This window comes from Sturnus vulgaris, chromosome 4 (genome assembly GCF_052056855.1).
Source record: "Sturnus vulgaris isolate bStuVul1 chromosome 4, bStuVul1.hap1, whole genome shotgun sequence".
Taxonomy (NCBI): Eukaryota; Metazoa; Chordata; class Aves; order Passeriformes; family Sturnidae; genus Sturnus; species Sturnus vulgaris.
Genome location: NC_142246.1, coordinates 42,411,519 through 42,430,497, shown reverse-complemented (window position 1 = coordinate 42,430,497; position 18,979 = coordinate 42,411,519). Strand labels below are relative to the sequence as shown.

The 18,979-nt window shown below is 39.4% G+C and overlaps 1 long non-coding RNA gene and 1 other non-coding gene across 2 annotated transcripts in view; both read left to right on the top strand.

Moving 5' to 3' along the window:
• The first annotated feature begins 12,943 nt into the window (after window positions 1-12,943).
• The window catches only part of LOC148223975 (uncharacterized), a 31,955-nt gene continuing 25,919 nt past the window's right edge, over window positions 12,944-18,979 (top strand). Inside the window, exon 1 of the long non-coding RNA XR_015803196.1 lies at window positions 12,944-13,906. This is a non-coding gene — a long non-coding RNA (uncharacterized LOC148223975). The remainder of the gene's footprint in view (window positions 13,907-18,979) is intronic.
• LOC148223976 (U6atac minor spliceosomal RNA) lies at window positions 13,103-13,224 on the top strand. The gene has a single exon (XR_015803598.1). It is a non-coding gene; the product is annotated as a U6atac minor spliceosomal RNA (small nuclear RNA).

The window sequence follows — 18,979 nt, the reverse complement described above, 5'->3', positions numbered from 1 at the left end:
GAAAACTCCGTTTCTGAAATGTTTGCAATGTAATGAATAGTATCAGGTCCTTATCAAATTGAGAAATTAATCTTCTTGTATTCAGTATTTGGCACCATCCTTTAAATATCCATGAAATCGTTTGGACTTGGATTTTCATGAACAGAAAAAGGAGGTCTAGAGAATTAACTGGTGTTTACTTGAGCAGGAAAAAGTATCCATCATTCTTAATCAGTTTTACAAAAATAGATTAATTCTCCACCATGTTCAGGACATGATACTGCCCACAAGTTTTTTTTTGTCTGAATATTAATAATATCCAAAATGTAAGCTCAAAACTCTTACGGGTGAGGAAGGATTATAGAAGTGTGCAATTATTATGGACATCAATCACATGTATCACTTGACTCTGAACCCTTCATCAAAAGTATTATTACTACAAATAGCCTCCTTTATTTAAAACACAAATTATTTTAAAGTTGTTTCAACTCCTTTAAGCCTGTTAGAGTGTGGTATATAGACAGTTTTGAAGTAACCATGACAGTGTGTGCAAGATCTACAATTGCCAGACTAATTCTCTGTAATTTTAAGTCTGCTTAACATCATCCTGTATAAAAGCAATTAATTACAAGTCATCTTTCCGTTTATTTCATAGTATCTTTATTTTATGGCTTCCTGATCTTCCTCTGAAGCCACCATGCTGAGCCAGAACTAGTGCACTAATTTATTGCATTGTTTTCCTCTCTGCCTTGTGGAGGTGGTGCCTTGGTCAGTGCCTGCTTTAAGGTAACAAACGTGTGCACAGTCTCCCACTGAAAGGTGTGGATTTTCCTATGGGCATTTGAAGAGGGGATGTGGAACAGCCAGCACTGACAACTGCCTCTTGCATGGCTTAGTCACTCCTGAGACTTGGCTCCTGCACAAGCACAGCTACACACTTCAGTACCCCTCATGTTTGTAGGAAAACACAGCATTTTATCATCAAAAACAATGATGTAGCAATATCCGTTGGGGTTGCCCCAAATCCCAGCTATCAGAAGGATCTGGAAACTCAGGGTTCATCCCCATTTGCCTGTAAGGGAAACTGAACCTGTAAGCAATATTTGACATTGGACTGAGGAGTCTGCAGGGGACCTTCTGTTTTGCCTGAAATAGTAACCAGGATCCAGGTCTCCCCATTCACTTATTAGTGCTTTTATTATATTTTTAAGGCATTATATTCTTTTCCTATTGCTTAGATACAAGTTTTATATGAAGCCAAAGGGAACCAGCATTGAATAATTTGCTAGTAGGCAGCGGGGCATCCAAAAGGAAATGTCATCACTGGTTCAGGGCAAGAATTTGAGCTAACGTACCTCAGTTCTCATCAGTGTGATCTAGCCAGCATGCTGCAGCCTCTCCTCTGCAGCCAAGTATGCATTTTTAGAGCTAGTCTATTATTCAATCAAACATTGAATATCATGGGTTTTTGGGCAGGATCTTTGCATGGCACTTGAGTTCAGGGAGAAGGATATCAGAACAGATACAGACAATTTAGGTTAGGCCTTCTCCCTCATTCTGCATGAGTACATCTACTGTAAAGATACTGCAATACAGGCAAGATGAGCTCACTGGGACTAGTGCCGTGCTGATCTCTGAGTGGGTCTTGCTTTGGACTCTTATTTGGGGTTATAGAAATGAAATCTGTCCACCACATAGATGCCATTAGATGTGATCTAGGATCCTAGCTGGTCAGCAATTTGCTCTTGGCCTCCATGGAAGAACATGTTTTGATGCCTTGCAAATTTTACTGGCAGAAATGCATCTCCAGTCTTTGGTAGCAGCACAGTCCTGAACGGTCCATAATTACATAGGTACAGCTGCAGCTCTGTGCTCTCCCAGCACTGGCAGGGCACCAGGCAGCTCAAGGGTACAGCCAGAGGCTACAAGTGGAGAAGCAATCCTGAGAGAGCTTGCTAGGGTTTTATGGTAAGCCAGTAAAGATGGGGTTTTGGTATGTGGAGACAGTGCTGAGCCCTCTCACTCATCCTGTGAGTAAATAGCCTTCACTCAGAGTCATGATCTCCATGTAGACCTGCTGCCTATGACTGAACAGAAAGTACATCACTGTTCATCTGAGGAAAAAAATAGATTTGAGGTCATAAGCAGTTAAAATAAAAGAACTAATCCCTGACAGCAAATGGGTTTAATAGACATATCTATTTATATATAAATTGTACGTCAGAGCTGTGAAAAGTTTTTCTGTAGAATAAGTGTGTGGAAAATAGTTGTCTGTCCGCATAACCCTGCCTTCTGAACAGTGTGTAATTGACATACATACCTTGTCAACATACTAATAAGTTAGATAACACTAAGAGTAATAATAGAATGGAAAATATTACATGCATTTTATCTGTCAGACTCCCCAAAAACCCACTGAATTCACTGATTAGTATAATCCATTTCCTTGCTTCATAGTTTCTAAACTCTCTCCAGGATTTTCTTACTTTAATCCAGATCATGACCTTAAGGAATGTATTTTGTCTTTGGATGCCTGAATTATTTACCTAGTACTGTCATTATAAATGCCACTCCACAATAGGGGAACTACTTTATGCCAAATTACAGGTTCTTTGCCCTGAAAAGCTATGAGTTGTATGTAAATCCCTGCAAGATTGGTTTTGCTAAAGACCTGTGTACTGCAGTACAAATGCTTATTTATGCAATCAGTAGTGATTTTAATATTTTCAATTGGAAAAGGAAATTAGTACAAATGTAGTGAAGAACTCTGAAGCTGGTGAAGCTGGAGAAGTAAGAAAGTCACAGGATGAGCTGCTGCTTCAAGAAGAAAGCAAGCAAGAAGTAGAGGCTAGTGAAGATGTCATTGATTTATAGACTTTCGTTCTTCCTTTAGTCTGGGCAGCAAGGGAAACGTGTAGAAATTAAACCAGGCCAAATGAAGATGTACAAGGGACAGTGTTGCCCAGAGAAACTGAGGAACTTCTAGAAGAAATTCCCATGATTGTTTGAGCCTTAAAACTCACATCATGTTCTCAGGCAACTAAACCTGGATGTGTACATTACTTCACCTAAATGCAATACAGCTGAACAGCTCTGTACTGATAAGGTATCAGAAGCAATGGATGTGTTAGTAATTCTAGCCAGGATATGGGATGAATAATGCATACAAGCTCCTCATAATCTCATTTCAGATGGGATGTATGAAAAATTTGGTGCTTGCATTAAAATCTTTCCCTCTCAGACCTCACTGAGCTCCTGTGGAAGGAAGAGAGCTTCAAACTCTAAAACTTCAAGACGGTGGAATTACATATCTGATGGGTGGAGGCACAGTTTAGCTTGAAAACTGATTACAATTTTTGTTTTGATGATCTGCATAGGAGGAAAAGTCTGTAGTTTGTCTCTTGGACCTGCAGCTGAATTTGCCCAACTGGAGTTTATATGAAACAGACTTTTATTTGCATACTTCACAACCCTCATAATCTACTAACCCTGCTATACATGATATCTTTAACAGCAGAATCCCTGCGTATACATTTATAGGGTCAAACTATTTATATCCTTTCAAGTTTGCATAGAAAAAGAGAAGTTTAGGACAATTCTCCTATTTATTAGCAGCCTTCAAAATCAGTTATTTGTAGCCAACTGGATTTTAAAGTTTGTTGGCAGTACTGTGACTTATTAATTTATTTAATGTAGCCAAGCTGGTGAAACAGCTAGCCTTGCTTCATTGCACTATGGTTTGAGCAAGCCCATGTCAGAAGAGCATGGCTACACCAAACCAAACCTGAGGGTTGGAGCTGAGGCCGAGACACCCTTTCCCAGTGGATTTTAGGATTGCTACCAGGAGCCAAACTGGGAAAATGTTTTCCAGTTTTCAGTGCTTTGAATCTTGGTTTATGCCTCTGTGAGGACAACACACATTACATTTGATGGTGCCTCATCCCGGTTGCACTCTAAAGTAGATGACTCCACAGAGTGTAAGAGTGCAAGTGCCATGTCTGCTGCCTCTCCAGTTCAGTGTAGCCCAGCCTTCAGAGAAGCTCTCAATAGAGCTGACAGAAAGTGTTTCACAGGCACCCTTGGACTGTGTATGTGGAAGATGCGTACTGTCACAGAGAGACTGAGGGCAGTGAGTGATGATAGGATGGCTGTGGCACTTCCCCTAAGGGAGCTCATCCTTAATCCAAATTAAAACTTGTCCTCATACCTCCCACTCTCTTGAGCACTGATGTGGCCTGAGGCACCAAAAGCTGATGGCCATTTCACATTAATATGTGAAGCGAGTGGTGGCAGACTGGCGCTTTGGCTGTGCATTTCTTCTCTGTACCTCCATCTGCTGCACTACTTATACTAGAACTGAACTGGCAGGGAGATCCATGGGGAAAAATGTTTTACAGATAAGAAGTGTTAATGCTCTTGTACTGACAAGAACACTGGCTGATGGGTGTTTTTTCAAAATATAAATACTTTAAGACGGAACTGGATGCAGACAGGGTGGGATGGGTATGTGAAGCAGTAAACCTCTCTGTCACCATAGCATGAGGCACATGCTTGTTCAGGCCAGTATGATGTGCAGGAATCAAGAAATCTCTTCCAGTTTACATTAATTCCTGTTTCTGTAGGTGACAGGTGAAAATTTAGCATAAGGGATACACTATGGTTTTCAGTGTTGAGATTTCTCACGAGTCATATTAAGCCAGAGGAATGATTGCGAGGACAAGTAGAACTAAAAATTATGAAAGGGTTAAGCTATAATAAAATGAGTCTCACTGTGCATAGCAAGTTGGCTTTCTTCAAAGTTAAAATTTCACAGTTATCTCGGATAACTGGAATCAAAGGTAGAGAAAAGAGAGGAACAGAACTCATTGCATTCAGAATCCTTATTTTATTTGCTTGTTTTCTTTTAATGGGGCTGCAAAAGGGTTTATATCCAACTCAGTGTATACTTGATTACCAGGACATAAATTGAAATGAAAAATCATGCTCTTCATAATGCTATTCAAAAGCCTAAGCTTGCAATATTCCCTGAAAGTATGCTTTCTGATTTATCTATCCCATTCATCATCCTTTCCCTCTTAGTACTTGTGCATGTGTTATGAATTCTGATTTTAAACCTCAGAAGAAGCTGCCTTTCTGACTCTTAAGTTAGCTGGAAATCCCAATGATGTGTTGTCTTATTCTTGATAAACTACTATATAGGATGTCTTCTGATCTCTTCTCCTATCTTGGGCTGTAAGAGCAAGTAGCAACTTCCTCTAACCTTACTTTTTCTTTATTATTTAGCTGCTCCTGACAAACTCCTGGAACACTTTGTAATGTCATACGCATCTGTTGCATATGTATGCTACAGCTAATTTCTAGCTTCTCTGGCTTTCCTATGGTAGCATATAGCCGTTCCAGTCCATTAAAAAAATTTAAAATCCAGTTCATAATTTCTATTGCTCAGTTTGCTACTTCTCTGAGACACAATATGGGTGATAGCAGACAATTTTTCTTTCTCTCTGTGAGATTGTATATATATGGTACTAGTATGAAGAAAATTAGAGTATTTGACTGCATAATGCTTAAATATTGATTTCTCCATATAATCTCAAACTACTTCAAATGCCTATGCAAACCCCAGTAATTTAACATTAATAAAACAGCAGAAAGTCCTGCATGGGTCTCTCTTGTCCTACAGGACAAGATGGCAGGATGAGGCAGTCGTGTGACTTGAAAAATACTGAACTTTGGCTCATGAAGGCATTTTGCTTTCCTATTTTGTCCTGTTACAAAGGAAGTTGCTTGTCCCTTCTGCTGGAAACAGGTGCTCATAGTGTGTGCTCTGCTGATGAAAAAGTCAGATCCTGGTGAACAAAATATACAGGCCTTTGTGTGTGATGCTGGCAGAATTATATGGTGTCCTTGAATACCTCCCCTTTCACATTTTGGTTGCCCATCTTCCTATCCAGTTTGCTACAAAAGAGATTTTCCTCTTGGGATCTACAAGTGACAATCTTTCATGGTCTGTTTACAATCTTATGTCTTCAGAAATCATAAACAAGTGACATTTAAACAGTGGGAAAGAGCCAAGAGTGCAAACAGGACTACAACTCGATCACAGCAAGCCATCCTGTTTGAAACAAATGAAATGCTGACTCGTCAAAGAACAGATGATATGCAGAAGGTCAGAGCACTGATTACTTCTTTTGTTCCTGTGCTCATGATTTCAGATTAGAAACTGCAAGAATGTTTTTGTACAGAAGTTACATCTAACCAGTTTAATATTGCTGAGATGAAAAACAGATTAAAGAGGTAAAGTATTAGGATTGCTTTTTCCAGCATAGACAGACTGAAGTGCACTTCTAATCTTTGTGATTCTTGGTGTTGGAGTCTATAGCTGAGCTCCTGCCAGCTGATGTGCTTACTGCTGAACTTTCTGTAACAAAAGGAGCTAAAAGATAGAGAAAAGCAAATTTAAATGACAGATGCTTTTGAATTCATGCTTCCAACTCCATTTTATTGCTTTGAAAATCTCCCCATAAACCATTTCATGCCTTTAGATAAACTTAGCTCATATAACTGCATGTGAGGCTTGGCAGTACCTGACTGAAATTGCACCGTACCTGTCCTACCACTCTGGCTGAAGGTGGTTAAGTAGCAGGCCTTCATTTTACCTGGACAATTTGCAGCCCTAATTAAGCATACATTCTCTCAGATAAAGGCTAGAACACTCTCAGGATGGAAAGCTTGTAGACAATCTACTATCCTTGGTAAAGTCCTGGTTCATCCACGAGGATAAGCACAAAGTGTGAATGATCGGGCCCTGGAGAGCTCTGTCCATCTGCAGGTCTCCCTAAGGCTAACATCTAGCAAAGCCAATGGAAAGCATGTACTTTGCATATCTTGTCACACTTCTTTCCTTATATTGGAGCCTACACTTTAGGATGTCAATGTAGAGTGGCTTTTGCCAGTGTTACTTGGAAAAAATGGGTGTTGCTTTCTTTACATGGGTGTTTTAGAGACCATGTATTTGTCTATGGCCCCTGTTCAGAATCTAACTACAATAACCCTCCTGAAAAGGTGGGAAGGCCCCTCATGTAGCCAGTTTTTTTGGTCTGCCCCATTTCCTGGGGCACTTCACTGATCACTACTGGATACTTCCTTCCTGGCTGTCAAGAGGTCAGGCTTTAATATTCAGAAATAATTTTGGTGGCTTGAGTGTGTAACCAAGACCACTCTCATCCTTCCTTCCTATCTACCTCAGCATTTGAAATTGGAGTTTATGAGGTTTTTTTATGTCTGAAAGTCATATACAGCTGCATTTAGACTCTTATCCTCTCAGAGGCTGCTAAGAACCTCTGCCTGATGCAGATTTCAGTTTCCTTGCTAACACTTTTCTGATGGAAAGAGGTGAAAGCCAACCCTGAACACAAAAAAACCAGTCTAGTTTCTGCATCCAGCTTCAGAGAAGGACAAAATCTACACAGTGAGAATTGCCTATTAGAGTTCAACAATCAATTGGATTTTCATTTTCTATTAACACACACAGCTTAATTGATTTTTAAAACAGTTCATGACAAAAGTATGGTCCTAGGCAGTATTCCTAGTATATTTTTATAATGTGACTGCAGGACTGGCTAAATGGGAGATGTAGGCTATTAAGGCACAGATGTATTCCCATTTTGTTTATAATCTTGGAAACACTTAATGCAGACCCTGCTGGATCTGAACACTGTGGCACCTAGCAACTCAGGAGTACTTCAATCCTAGTATCCTCTGTAAGGTATTTTATTCTGATGAACAGTGTGCCACTTGAGGTCACAATTGGTTAGTAAATCCATAATTAGGAGCTCGTCTGAACTCTGTAAAATTATACCAGACTAAAATATTCTTTTTCTTGGAAAAAAATAAAGACAAGCCTGATATCTTATTTTACCCTCAGTTTTTTGCTATGTTTAATACAAAGTTATTAGTTGCCTAACACTGAGACTTATCTATCCTTTTTCTTCTTCTATTTTCCCTGAGTGATGCTTGATTTGAGTGGAACAGTATCTAAGAAAAGAGAGAAAAAGTCAGATGCTGGCAAATATATCTGGAAATGTTGAAGTGAACCATGGTAAAAGAAGGAAAAATGTTTTTCTTGCAGAAATTTGTATTACACACTTTTTTTTGCAATCACAAACTGTAGCTAAACACTTCCATTCAGTGTTTCCAAAGCAAAGCAAAAATAGAACAGTAGGCATGTAAGCTGGTGACCACATTCTCAGCTCCCATAAATTAGGTCAGTGTAGCTCCACTGCACATAGTAATACTCAGACCATTTACATCCCATTGTGGCACCAACTTGAAGAGCTCTCCCTTTCACATGCTCAATTTCAGATGGAGGCAATAAAAAGAAATGCACTATGTTAGCACTATGACAAACTTTTCATATGCTCTGCTTTTATCTCTTTGGAGCTTTGTTTAGATGGATTATTGGTAAATGTAACTTGTGTCCTCCATCTGAAACCCCTTTTGAGACAGGAGGGAGAACACAGGAGAAAGGGGCTCTACAAGTCAGAGCAGCCAGGGCTGTGGTCACAGCTATTGCCAGCAGCAATGGGCACAGGGGAAGAAAGGCTGGTGAGTAACTGGTGGTTGGAAGCCCTTGGGTAGGAGATCCAAATGGAGATGCCTGAAAATGGGATAAGAAGAAGATGGGGATTTTATTTCAAGAGAGCTCAAAATTACACGGTATAGGGATAGAAAGGAGGAGTTGAGGTCTTAGAGACAGGAGGTTAGATTTTATAAAAGAAAAGCTGTGTGAAATGGTAACAGAGTCAGGGATTAGAGCTATGGTCAGGGATGGGTAATAAAAAGAGCCTTTTCTCATGCCTCTTAACCCCATATCTGTTAGGTACCCTTTACATTTATCCAAGTGTTTGAGTCGGCAATCTATGATAACAGTGTTACCTACTGATATACTTAGCAAGTATTGTTATGAAAATTTAAAAAAAAATCAGTGACATTTAATCAATTGAGCAAGAAAGTTTACTAGTCTTTGTATTCTTTCTTTTAGTAAAAACAAATATTTTATTCTGAGTTTGTCCTTGAAGTCACAAGATTTGAAGAGATCCCAGGGAAAAACTATTTTCACTGGTTTTAAACCTAATTCTTCCCAGTACAAGAGAAACCTTTTCAAATTTAGCAACCCAGTGGACAGCCCGAATGAAGCCTGAAGCTCTTCATCAGCAGCCAGTTACCTTGGCTTGAGTTTCAGCAATCCAGCTGATGGCTGGCAGTTGCTCCTTCATCTGTTCCTGTTCCCATAGAGACAGAGAGAAAATAGTCAAACTTAGGTAAAGCTTTTTTTTCCTTGCTTTTTTCCCTTCTTTTTCTGAAAGAAAGGACAGGAGCAAAGATGTTCTTGAAGTGCTGCTTGTTTTCCGTGGCCTGGGGCTCTTTATCATTGGCACTGGCGGAAGACAGCCAGCTACAGAACCGTAACATTCTGTGGAAACTACAAGAGATACAGGCTCAACTGAGATAGAGACATTGAGATATTTTTTTAGACAATGACAGACTATGAGTCAACAGCAGTACAAGATCAGCGAGAGTTTACCAGATGAAAAAATAAACAGAAAAGCATGAAAATAATACCTGTAGGTGTGAATTCTTCTCTTTGTTATTTAATAGTACTCATTGACTCTAGAAAGGAGCTGACGGGTTTTTTTTGTTTCTTTTGTTATTCCATGTGCAGACATGATCAAAACATTTGCTGAAATTTAACTTATCCTTTTGTTGTAACCATTTTCTGTAAAACTACAGCCTCATTGATTTGTGCTCGCACATCTTTTGGGCAATATGGTGCTTTCACTTAATTCTCCTGAAATTATTCTGGTTCTGCAGTGGTGCAGAGAAGCAGCAGTTAGCCCAATGAGTGTGTTTTACACCACCCTGCAAAAATAAGACAAATAAAAATAAGACTTGGCATTTAAATGTGTCAAAAAGGAGAAGAAAGTATCTCTTCCAGGATGGCATCCCTTCTGTGTCAAAATTGGTGGATTTCATCACTACTGTGAGTGCTGTGCAGCCCTTCAGAAGGACCTTGACAATGTGGAGAAATGGGAAGAGAAGAACCATCTGAAGTTCAACCTGGACACATGCAGGGTCCTTCACCTGGGCAAGGTCCTGCACCTGGGCAAGAATAACCAGCACAGTTTGGGGGCCAAACTGCTGGAAAGCAGCCCTGGGGACAATGGACCAGCAATGTGCCTTTGGGGGCAAGAAGGCCAGTGGTATCCTGGGGTGCATTAGGAAAAGCATAGCCTGCACAGCAAAGGAGGTGATCCTGCCCCTCTGCTTGGCCCTAGTGAGGCACATCTGGAGCACTGTGTCCAGTTCAAGAGAGACAATGAAATCCTGGAGTGGGTCCAAAGAGGGGAACAAAGATGATGAAGGGATTGTAGCATCTCTCTTGTGAGGAAGGGCTGAGGGAGCTGGGCCTGTTCAATGTTGAGAAGAGAAGACTGAGAGAGGATCTCATCCTTGTCTATCAGTATCTGAAGGGAGGGTGTCAGATGATAGATCCAGCCTCTTCTCAGTGGTGCTGAACAATAGGACAAGAAGCAATGGACAGAACCTGATGCACAGGAAGTTATACCTAAACATGAGGGAGAACTTCTTTACTGTGCAGGTGACCATGCACTGTAACAGGTTGCCCAGAGAGGTTGTGGAGTCTCCTGACTGGAGATATTCAAGAACCCCCTGTGAAAACCTAACACAATCCTGTGCCATGTGCTCTAGGATGACCCTGCTTGAGCACAGAGATGGTGACCCACTGTGGTCCCGTCCAACCTTACTCATTCTGCAACCTGTGATCTTCCAGAGAGACATATTTCATAGTCATAGTCACAGAATCATCACAAACATCCATCATGCCCAAAGGTTAACATTTTTTGGTTCTCTTAATGAGACATTACATGATCAGCTGGACATCCATTTAAAGCCATTCTCCAGACAGATTTGGGAACAAGCCGGGAAGGTATCCATCTTTATGGATACCAAAGTTTCCATAATGAAAAGCATGATTTTAGGAGCTAGTTTCCATATTGTGACATGATTTCACAATATTTTTGTTGACTTTTCATGATAATTTAGAATCTTATATATGCAGACACTAATTTCTATGGTCTTCAAGCCTTGGCAGCCCCAAAGTACTTCTATTGCAGCAGATGAGAGAGTTAACTGAGTTCGTGACTGTCAAGATAATAAAATGGCTACAGAAAAACAAACCTTCCTGTCTGTTCTTATGAGAAATACCTATTTCCAATAAAATGTTTACATTTTAATGTAGCTAGGAGGGTTTTCTTGATGGTTTTCATTAGTAATGAACATTTTTGGATTTTACTTTAAGTGTATTTGCTAACAAGAGCACTTAATTTTCTTTCATCATTTTCTTCCTTGCCAGGAAAGGCAGCAATTTTACATGTTATAAAAAGTGAAATAATAATGCATCGTGTCTCTCCTTAAAATCTGGTAGACAAAAATCTGCAATTTCAGTTTGAACCAGTTAAGTTAAAAAATCAAATTTACTTGATTGATTGCTTGATTGATTGATTGATGGATTTGTAGGAAATAGATGAACCAACATTCTCTGCTTTACTGTTCTTTTCTTCCTAGTGCCTTATACACCAATTCATTCAGTTTCCTTCATAGCTGACTAAGAAATGTGAATTCTGAATCTGGACTCAATGTAACTTATTTTTATTCACAAGCTGGGACACAGGCAAGATAACAAGACAAGCTCTTTCTTCAATCAATTGTCTTTCCTATATCACAGGTTGTACCTTTTGTATATAGAAGGTCAAACTGAAAATGACTTACTGAATGTAAGAGTTTATTTTGTGTATCATCAGAATGAATAGACAAGATTGAATGAAAGGTCTGTCTAACCCCAGAAGGGCAGAAGAAGTGAATAATTGATGGGGAGAAAATAGTGACAGAGCAGGCATACCATGACAACTCCTCCCAGTACTGGAGGGACTGGAGGGACATATCATGACTCCTCCCATCTTGTTTTCTGGAGACTGACACACACTGCACATGGATAATCTATATTAGATAAATCCTCGAATGCTACAAATTTTTTATATTTCAATGCGAACTTTTCCAAGCAAACCTGTCTTGCTCTTTATGGTTATTCAAACACTTAATACTCCATGGCCAAGGATTTCAAGATTTAAATATATGTTTCCTGAAGGACTAATGTTTCTGGGGTTTCTTTGCATCTCAATCATTGTTATTATTTTTGGCTGTCTCCCTCAGAAAATGAAGCTCACGAGCTTCACCATAAGGCATACCTTTGCCTTGTGCCCACTGATGAAAAGATCTACCAAGCATGTGCTTACATAAAACTGCACTGTAAGACATATAGGGACTTAAACTTCAGCAAATCCTATTTCAACCAGAAGCTGAACTGTCTCCATTGATGAATGATGATTTGGACAAAGATAAAATAACTACTAGAAAATCAATATTTAATTATTATCCAAGGATACAGGCTGGTTTTACCTCTTTTCACATGAAATTACTTAGTAATACATTCAGCATTTTGCTGATTGGCTTTTCATTAGCAAATCATTTCCTATAAAAGCAAGCAGGAGCCCAGCTATCAGCAAGAGGCAGACATCATGCATCTCTTTATTTGGGACACAAAAATCTAACAGAGAAATAATGTTGCTTCCAAATCTTTCCTCTGCTGTCTGTATTTAATAATGTTGCTGTGAATATGCTTGTGGTGCTTTTGAAGGGTGTTGGGCTGACATCATGAGATAGCTGAAAACAGAACTTCTGCATCCCCAGAATCAGGGGATCATCCAGGATCAGGAAGAGCTGTGCCAGTAGCCATATGTCAGTCAGACTGATGCTACATGCTACCAATTACCTGCCATTTTTCATAATCCAGGCTTCTCTGTGTTTTTCAGTAGGATTCCTGTTTGCAGAAGTGAAGGCGTAGGATGTGTGCACATCCACTCAAACCTCAAGGAGTAATATGGCAGGCTTGAAGAAGGTGGTTGAAGCAGGATAAGGTTTATTCATTTGGATGTCTGGTCTTACAAATTATGGATGTTTGGTCATTCTGAATTATGACCCGTTTTGAGTGTTGTATGAAAGGAGAGAAGATCAGCACTCCCCTTGAAAAGGATGGAAGAGGCCCTTGTGGGCTATACAAAATGCATAAGGCACTGCCACCTACTTTGTGGCATCTAAGCATGTTTAATCCAAGGAACAGCATGAAGTTGTGTCAGAGGAAGTTGGGAAAGATTCTTCACCTACAGGGTGATTGGGTGCTGGAATAGGCCCCCCAGGGAAGTGGTCACAGCTCCAAACCTGGCAGAGTTCAATAAGCTTTTGGACTATGCCCTCAGGCACAGGGTGTGACTCTTCGGGTGTCCTGTGCAGGGCCAGGAGTTGGAATCCATTATCTCTGTGGGTCTCTTCCATCTCAGAATACTCTGTGATTCTGTGACAAGGTAAAAGGCTAGTATTTAAAGTTGCTGCCTGTCCAAATTCACTGGTGGTTGTTCAAAAATATTTCAGACTAATGAATTGCATAAACATGACTATTCGAGCACTTGATGTGTAGACACAAATACAGAGAATCCCTTATTGTAGGTTACAGGGAACTTCTAAATGCTGCTGTCAAGTGTGCAGCCAGAACTGACTCAGTGTTTCTTCACAATACAGGTAAAATTCAGGTTTCAGATGTGATGTGGAAAAATTCCTTTCTGCCTTCTTCTTGCAGGTCTTACCTTCTTTCCCACAACAAAAAACAGAGTTCTGCCCCATTGCCCTGCACTCCCCTACCTGGCTCTGAGTCCATGCCCTGGGAAGGAAAGCAGCAGGTTCTCCTGGCCAGAGTTGGGCTCAAAGAGCAGGAGTGAAGGTGCCAAAAGGGGTTCTGGTGAGTACAGAAGCCCTGCATCCATCCATCACTTCTGAAGTCTCCCTATGGAGTGCACATGGGAGTTTGGTGTGTAGCAGCAGTGGGAAGGCCATCTAGATTAAGGTTCCCTCCCCCTCCGTGCTGGGCTCTGTACCACAGTATGGGCCCTTTCAATATTTAAAATCTTTTTGGGGGTCTATTCCCTTTCCATGAGCTAACAGCATGCTAGCTTATTAATATTCTGCTACACTGTGGCTGGATCCTGAAGCTGTCATTCAGGCAACAACTCTGCTGCATTGTATGAGACCAGCAGCATAAGCAACAGCTGCCTAGCTCAAGGCATTATGAAACTTGTAGGAATAAAATGATTAACATAATTTCTGAAATCTAAAGAAAATTTAGCCACAGCTAATTTCCCCAGGCATTATATACATACCTTTTTCTTGTTTAAGAGGTATATAGGTCAGTCAAGTGTTATCAGTAACTAGCATTTAATGAGAGAGCTAATGCCCTCTCTGCTTCAGTCATCAGTTTTTCTAAAGCTGACTCTCTGTTCTCAGAAATCTGGGTTGGTTTTTTTAATGTATATAAACCTGCAAACAAGTAGCACAATATACAGCACAGATGAACAATCTCCGTCCTCATATTTCATCAGGAGCCTCTGTCACTCCTGCATACAACACCTGTTCTCCCATTCACTAATATTTAATACTCCCATACACTAATACTGACCTGACGTTTTACAGTTTATCATGATTCAAGAGTAGAGCACAGCCAAACTATTTCAAAAGTACACTGAAACACAGTTTGTACCTCAGGCGCTCCAATCCTTCTTTGACAGTGTGTATTTAAGCAGACTAGGAAAATTATCTGAAATATTCCAGTGCCACATATATTCTGAGCAAGAAAGGGCAGAAGAAGACAACAGTGTGGGAGGAGAGAGCTGCCCTTTCCTAAGAACTCAATAAAGTGCACTGACATATACCTTAATAAGTATGGGGTTGGTCTAGGTTGGTGTTATGGGCATAGTTCATATTGAATTTCTGACTTCTCTGCCCAGTGTCTGGAAGATCTGTTACCTGTGATAAAGTCCCCAGCACTGTTAGCTTGGAAGTCGTACAGGGCTCCCTACCTACCTGCAGTCCTTCCTGTAAGGAGTAAAAAACCCCATGAAGTGCATTAGAGTTGTTTTCCTTCTGTTAAAAATGCTTAGCAAAATTTTTCTGTAGAAAAATGAAAACAGTCACCATCTTCTGCAGTGGCACAATAGGAAAAATCAATTCAAATTATACAGAAGGCAGAGTGGCTCCCCATGGACTTTCTGTTCTCAGAAACAGTAAGAAACCTGAAGTAACCAGTCAGCAACAACAATCAAAGACAATGAAGCAAACACGTCTTGACAGGACCTATTAAACAGTACTGTCACATCACATGATCATGGTCTCATCTAGAATGCTTTATTATCCACTTATTCAATGTTTACAAATGTTTGATCCAATGTGATGGAGAGCTTTCCTTCCTTTTTTTTTAAGGTTCTGTGGAGTAAATAATTAAATATCTGTATATGGAAAAGGGAGGAAAAATCAGGACACTGAGCAAGTTAAACGATGAAAAAAAATCAGATCTGGAATGAATCCCAAGTGGTTTTCATTTATTCACTAAGTTGAAACAATTCCCTTTTAAGACATTACAGATTCAGTATACACTGCTGCTCAAGAATGACACTGTATTTACAGTGAGCTAGGAAGTACTGTGAGACAGAAATTAGACACATTCTCTTCAAAGCTTGACAAAGGCTAAATATAATAGGGTGTCCTGACAAAAGAGAAAAATAAACATACGCAACTTACAAATAAACTTTTGCAACTTATGCAAAAAAGATTTTGCTATCAAGGTAAATGTTTCTGTTTATTACCTGTCACATACTGGTACCATTTTTCCAAAGTAATAAACAATATGCTATATGCTTTTAATAGGAAAAACACTCATTTTAATGGTGTGTCTTTAGAAACAAAGCTGTATTCATTTACACTTATTTTTAATTAGAATGTTTGGCAAGATTTAATTTTACTTATTTATAATCTAATATATAAGACCACATAGTCTCAAAATTCTGTCCCAGGAGCTGCTAAAATTTCCCAAAGTGGTGTTGAAGAAATCCACTATTAACAGAGATAACAGTACTCTTCAGTCTCAGATAATAAAATCACAATACAATGGAAAAAGAATTTGATTAAAATATCAAAGTTACCAGTAGCTATAAATGAAACTTGATTAAAGGCATATAACATTTAGGAAGAACTGATTAAAACGGCAAATTGTAAATCCATTGAAAGGTGAATTCCTTGCACAGAGCTGTTACTGCAGCTGCAGAAAGACTAAAGGGCATGGATACAGCCTATGACAGGCACAAACGTCCATAGAAACATCAGGGAAGGCAACAATGCAAACAGCCAGGCTGGCAGTGCCAGGGCTGTAGCTGAGCAGAAAGTGCCACTGAGAAAACTTCTGAGAAAGTTGAAAAAAGTTCCTTTTACAAAACTTCTAAAATTTTTCCAAAACATCTAAAATTACTTTTTTAAATTAAAAATTAATAACTATATTTCTGGGGCATTTTTGTTTTTCATTTTCCCAGTAATATGTAATATTATTTCAATACCAGAAATATGGAATTCTACCAGAATATGGAATAACTGGAAAAGTTGTCCAGTTTTGCTTTGAAAACCTGTAAGACTTTCCATTTTCCTCCGAGAATCAGATGAGAGTAAAGCAAAATGATGACAAGAGCTGGCTACAGTAGAAATGCATTTATTAGACAGAGGCAGAACTAGGATAAAATTTTGTTAACATTACACGCTTTATAGGGGAAAGACCAAAAGTAAAGAAAGTGTGGAAAAAGATTAATTGCTTATCAAGCTGGAAGGAAGATAAAATGTGAAAACAATTGAGTTTTCACTCAGAAAGATTACCGTATTATCAACATTAAGAATGTGGATTAAAAAGATTAGCATAATTGACAATAATTTCACATTGTGCAAATTTAGAGTTTAAAGAACTTCAAGAGGCTATAAATGGTAAACCAGTGTCAAAAGAAAAAATATTCTCTTCCTGCCTATGTTTACTTTTCAAATATGTTACATCATTACATTTTCAGTGACACATTGAGATTTTAATTAAAGCAATTTTTATAGGCTGAGGTAGTTTTCTATTAAAAGAAAATATCAAAATTACACTGAAAGCAATCTTGGGCTTTCATTATTTACAATGAAAATTGTGGAGTCTCTTCAGAAAAAGAGACATTTTCTGATGCAGGTACCTTTGGATATCCTAGAAAGAGGCTTCCAAGTGTATTAATGATGAAATAGCAAAGACAGGAATTGAGAGAAATGAAAGCAGCTCTGTAAAGGACATCTGTGGAAACAAAGACAAATGAGTGTTTTAAAAAAATATTTATGCTAGGCTGATTCAAATTACATTGTGAGGCTGGTGAGTCATGGAAAGCGAGAAAATAATAGGATTAAACAGAGAACTGTATTGAAAGATGGCTAAAGCTCATACCCTCCACTGCCCTTCCCAAAGTGCTGTCCCTCAGGCTGCTGGGTGACCAGCTGAGGAGGAGCCATGCCCTAGCGAGGGGCAAGCTGAGTTGTTCTACAAAGCTGTGGTAAAGCAAAACAGGTAATTAAGGCAGGGGATTGCATGCATGTGAGCTTCTGATTTGCTTACATCTGTTTGCTCTAATAAGTGACCAGTTAGCTCTGGCTCCACGTACCCAACCATACAAGCTGAAAGGACAGCACTGAGAGAAAGATTTGCAGTTAAATTGCCTGAGCAGACTAAACACAGAAAGAACATTTTAAATTAGCTGGGTTCAAATATCAGCTCACTTCAGAAATTAGAATTAATCTGATCTATCACTGTCTCACACATCTGTCAGCATAAGAAAATCACTAACTGGAAAGGAAACAAAACTGGCTGTCTGCTCCAGTCCAGAACAGCAGAGCTGTCAGATTTCAGGAAGGTTTTTACTTCTCTTATGAAGGGAAACGAGGGGTAGAAAAGGAAATTAACTTTAAAAGAGGAAACTCCTCTACCATAATGATAAGAAAGGTAATTCAAATAACATATCTTATTGTTGAGACATGTTGTTGAACATGTCTTATTGGAGAGAGAATATAAACATTTTTAGTAAGAATAGTCATCACTTGCTTCAAATAATTACATTATTGTAACTGCTTCCTGTGGATTAATCCCTGTGAATACAAACATGGATTTATTCATTATTACTCCATATAGTCATTGCTTCATTCATATTTCTTTATTTTGGTCCCAATCTTTATTTTCCTCAAGAACATTTCCTAGTGAAGGCACGGGTCAGCTCCAGGGTAGACTACAGGGCTCGTGTTTTATCCCTATCCTGTGTCAGACTGAGGATACACATCTCAAGAGTAGCCAGAAGTACGGCACCATGGGAATATTGCTGTTTCTTCCTTATGTTGCTGTCTGGGAGCTGTCCAAATAAGTGAGGCCATGTCAAAGACTGCCATGTCAGCCCCAGGTAACTTCTTGTCTGGTTCCGAAATCCAGCTGTCAGCTCAAAAAGGAGGCTTCAAAAGCTGTTTTCCTTTTTCTAACAAAAAAGAATCACTCAGAAAATGAGGCTGATATGTGCTGGGATGTCAGCAGGCTGCCTGGGGAGTGACATGCTGACAGCAGTAGGTCAGCCAGATGGTCAGTCTGGACACATGCAAGAGATTATTTCTTTCCTTTATTTGTCTGAAGCTAACTTGTTGCTCAGCTCTTAATTGTTCATTGGACAAAAGGTATGCAAGCCTCTGTTTCCCTTTCATCACAGGTAGATCAGATATAGCCTGTGGTGTCTAAGCAGATGAGTAGGAAACAAAAGTGTCTGCTGGTCTGGATCCCCTTGGGCTTTTTGGCCAGGGTACAGAGAGTGATGCTGGTACGGAGTAAGCTTACACCGAGTCCATGTGAAATGGCACAGAGGTGTAACCTTCAGACGTATTACAGATTATTGGACTTGATGACCTTAAAGGTCTTTTCCAATCTAAATGATCTATACACTAGCCT